This window comes from Symphalangus syndactylus, chromosome 7 (genome assembly GCF_028878055.3).
Source record: "Symphalangus syndactylus isolate Jambi chromosome 7, NHGRI_mSymSyn1-v2.1_pri, whole genome shotgun sequence".
Classification (NCBI taxonomy): domain Eukaryota; kingdom Metazoa; phylum Chordata; class Mammalia; order Primates; family Hylobatidae; genus Symphalangus; species Symphalangus syndactylus.
Genome location: NC_072429.2, coordinates 135,506,523 through 135,511,138, shown reverse-complemented (window position 1 = coordinate 135,511,138; position 4,616 = coordinate 135,506,523). Strand labels below are relative to the sequence as shown.

The following is a 4,616-nucleotide window of genomic DNA, read 5'->3' as shown; positions in this document are numbered from 1 at the left end:
CATATGTGAGTCATATTTGAGAGAGGAAGGGACTACATGAAGAATTCTGCCTGAGAACCAGGTGTTGTGTATGAGACCAGAAATGAGTCTATTAAGAAAGGCTGTCCGAGGATAGACTGAGGGTTGATGGGAGAGATGGCTAGAAGACAAAGCTAAACAGCCTAAGTTGTAGACCATGATCAGTTAAAGTGAATTGTGAAGAGTATGATATAATTTGGAGACTTTTTCTCCCCAAGAAATCCTGTGTTCCAGAGTGGGCTGGTGTCCTGAAAGCAGGGCTCAGCCCAGAATAGTGGAGGAGCTGGAAAAGAATTGAAGAACATGGGACAGTGGGTGAGGGGAAGTCCCTCCCTGAAGAAAGTTTAGCAAGAGGATACAGAGAATGTCAGGATGTCAAACACAATCAGCCAGTTTGGTGGAGGCACAAAAAAGTTTGAAACAAGGAGCATACAGGCAAAGTCAGCAGAATCTAAAGCACTGAATGGTTCAGAAAGTGGGGAAGGGTATCAAAGGAAGGGAGAGAGCTTCACAGGAGGCCTATGTGAAAAGGGAAATGTTAAGGACAAAGAACACTGGGCTTGTGTGGATGTCAAATACTGGACCATTTTTCAAATTTAGTTCAGCTGTTTAATGGCAAAGAGATGAGATAGACCCTGCATAACGATGGAAATACAATCCAATTCCTTGAACCACAATTTTCTTACCCATAAAATAAAAAAGATAAATAAAGACACTCTATTAGTTCATGCTCATGTTGCTAATATAGACATACCCAAGATTGGGTAATTTATTAAAAAAAGAGGTTTAATGGACTCACAGTTCCACATGGTTGGGGAGGCCTCACGAAAATGGTGGAAGGGAAAGGAAACACATCCATCTTCACATGAAGGCAGGAAGGAGAAGTGTCAAGAAAAGAGGGGAAAACCCCTTATAAACCGTCAGATCTTGTGAGAACTCAACTCACACATTATCACAAAAAACAGTAGCATGGGTTAACCACCCCCATGACTCAATTATCTCCCACTGGGTCCCTTCCACGACACATTGGGATTATGGGAACTACAATTCAAGATGAGATTTGGGTGAGGACACAGCCAAACCATATCATTCTGCTTCTGGCCCTTCCCAAATCTCATGTACTCACATTTCAAAAGCAATCATGCCTTTCCATCAGTCTCTCAAAGTCCTAATTCATTCCAGCATTAACCCAAAAGTCCAAGTCCAAAGTCTTATCTTAGACAAGGCAAGTCCCTTCCTTCTACCTATTCCACCTATGGGCCTGTAAAATCGAAAGCAAGTTAGTTACTTACTAGATATGATGAGGGTACAGGCATTGGGTAATAGCCATTCCAAATATGAGAAATTGGCCAAAATGAAGAGTCTACATGCCCCATGCAACTCCCAAATTCGGTGGGGCAGTCAAACCTTAAACTCCCAAATTACCTCCTTCAATTTCATGTCTCACGTCTAGGGGCACTGATGCAAGAGGTAGGTTCCAATGGTCTTGGGCAGCTTCACTCCCATGGCTTAGCAGATACAGCCCCCACCTGGTTGCTTTCATGGGCTGGTGTTGAGTGTCTATGGCTTTTCCTGGAGACTGGCACAAGCTGTTGGTGGATCTACCATTCTGGGGTCTGGAGAACAGTGGCTCTCTTCTCATAGTTCCACTAGGCAGAGCCCAAGTGAGGACTCTGTGCGGGGACTCCAACCCCACATTTTCCTTCCACCCTGCCCTAGCAGATGTTTTCCATGAGGGCTTGCCTGTACAGCACATCTCTGCCTGGACATCCAGGTGTTTCCATACATCCTCTGAAATCTAGGCAGAGGTTCCCAAACCTCAATTCTTGACTTCCGTACACCAGCCGGCTCAACACAATGTGGAAGCTGCCAAGACTTGGGGCTTGCACACTCTGAAACAGTGGCCTGAGCTGTACATTGGCCCCTTTTAGTCATGGCTGGAATGGCTGGGAAGCAGAGCATCAAGTCCCAAGGCTGTGCGCAGCAGGGGGACCCTGGATCTGGCCTAGGAAACCACTTTTCTCCCCTAGACCCCCAGGTTTCTGATGGGATGGGCTGCTGTGAAGGTCTCTGTCATGATCTGGAGACACTTTTCCCATTGCCTTGGTGATTAACATTTGGCTCCTCATTACTTACGCAAATTTCTGCAGGGCTTGATTATCTCCCCAGAAAAAAATGGGATCTTCTTTTCTATTGCATTGTCAGGCTGCAAATTTTTTTTCAAAATTTTATGCTCTGCTTCCTGCTAAATACTTTGCTGCTTAGAAATTTTTTCCACCAGATACCCTAAATCATCCCTCTCAAGTACAAAGTTCCACAGATCTCTGGGGCAGGGGCAAAATGCCACCAGCCTCTTTGCATAGCAAGAGTAACCTTACTCTAGTTCCCAACAGATTTCCCATCTCCATCTGAGAGCACCTCAGCCTGGACTTCATTGTCCATATCACTATCAGCATTTTGGTCAAAGCCATTCAACAAGTCTGTAGGAAGTTTCAAACTTTCCCACATTTTCCTGTCCTCTTCTGAGCCCTCCAAACTATTCCATCCTCTATCTGTTTCCAAGTTTCATAGTCACTTCCACATTTCTGGATATCTTCATATTAGTACTCTAATCTCTGTGGTACCAGTTTACTGTATTAGTCCATTCTCATGCTGCTATAAAGAACTGCCCAAGACTGGGTAATTTATAAAGGAAAGAGATTTAATTAACTCACATCTCCCACCAGGTCCCTCTCTTGACATGCGGGATTAAGGGAACTACAATTCAAGATAAGATTTGGGTGGGGACACAGACAAACCATATCAGACACTCTCCAACTTTTAAGTATAAAATGAACTAATTGATGTAAACAGTTGTGTTGATAATTTTTTTAAAAAAATAATTAATACGATTAAGTATTTTATTGTATGCCAAGCAGTGTGTTTCACACATTTATTTTATCTATTTCTCCAAAACATAATGCCAGCTTACCTTGTTACAGCCTGTGACATAGGAATGCCATTTATCCTCAGAGAAGTAGGTTCAGGGAGAAGCTGCGTCACTTATCATTAGTCACATAGCTAGTCAGTATCAGAGTTAATATTTGAATCGAGGAACTTCTTATGCTGAAGCTCAAGGTTTTGGCTACTAAAGTGTGTGGACACTAGAGTTTTAACTTGTGAGACAGTTCTGGCAGGAGGATTTGTGCAAAACGTTGCACAAATGATCAGCCCTAGATGAAGGGCTGAATGCCAGTTATCAAACAGGGTTAATAAATTATCTGAACAGACCTGTCCTTCCTGGTTGACTTACATCCTGCCCTTTTCCTGTCTTCCTTAGAGTTTAAAGGCATTATTTCTGACATTTATTTATTATAGTAGCAAGACCTAAATGTTGTAACACTGTTCTGTCACTTTCCATTCCATCAAGCGGAATATCAGAAGGTTGTTTTTTCTCTTCCTTCATTATCTTTACAGTATATTCAGTAGGAATGAACAGATACTTCTAGTAATGATTGACATCTATTTTGCCAACACCCTTACCTGTTAAGAGTCAAAAACTGTAGATGTCCCTTGAGACCACTTCACATCCTGAAAGTATATGGACCTGTGATTTACTGAGCTTTCCCTAGTTTCCCTCAAAAAAAAAAGTGCAAGACAAAAAAGAATGTTTAAGATTTGATTATGTCACATAATGAGCAACTTTAAAATATCGATGTGACGATACAATCAGACATTTTTGCTTGTCCTCTATTATTTTCACTTGTACATATTTAACATTAAATAAAGCACAATATTTCCTTACTGCCTTTCTTTTCCCTTATCTTGGCAGCATAAAATATATTGCATTAACATTTAGACTCTTATGCAGATAACAAACACTCAGGGGCGGTCTGACATGAGATAATGTCTTTATACACACACAGTCTAACAAACAATGATTCTTTTATACAAACACACACACACAAACAGACTAACACATCATTGCATGACTCCAGTCACATCCATATATATAGTTAAACACACGTAGCTCCTTAACAGAGTATAGCACTCTTTCCTTCCTGTTCTATTTCAATGTTATTTTCTCGTGTTTTGTCAATGTCTTTCTCATCATTTACTCTCACATTTTTGACATTCTGAAGTGTGCATATGTTCATTCATGTATTTATAAAATATTCATTTATTAAGCACCCACCATTCTGCCAGGCATTTGACACCAAGGGTAAAAATATTGAACAAGTCAGACAAATTCTTGTTTTCATGGAGCTTGCATTCTTGTGGAAGATAATAGAAAAGGCAAAAATCAATAGACAAAAAATGCTATTTCAGAGAATAAATAATAAAAATAAAAAAGAATCATCACCTTTGAATTTTTCAATCCATTCTTTATTTGTTCAGCTAATATAAGCACTTATAATCTCCCAAGAAATGCACCAGAGGCTGAAAATAAAATGGAAATGAATAACATAGCAGGACAAACTCACAATGGTTGAGGAAATAAGGAGAGAGTCAGGAGACAGGTTTGCCTTGAATATGAAGAGAGTAAATTGTTTAAAAACCCAAATGCATATGCCATAGAGTAGACATTGCACTTAAAACACATTGTAGTCCCATCTGTC

General features: G+C 40.5%; 1 long non-coding RNA gene across 1 annotated transcript; it reads right to left on the bottom strand.

Annotated features, from left to right (window-relative positions):
* Positions 1 to 3,569: 3,569 nt before the first annotated feature.
* LOC134737257 (uncharacterized) lies at positions 3,570 to 4,414 on the bottom strand. Its single transcript, XR_010121957.1, has 3 exons — positions 4,361 to 4,414; positions 4,193 to 4,271; positions 3,570 to 3,634 (listed from the first exon to the last, which is right to left on the bottom strand). It is a non-coding gene; the product is annotated as an uncharacterized lncRNA (long non-coding RNA).
* Positions 4,415 to 4,616: the final 202 nt, after the last annotated feature.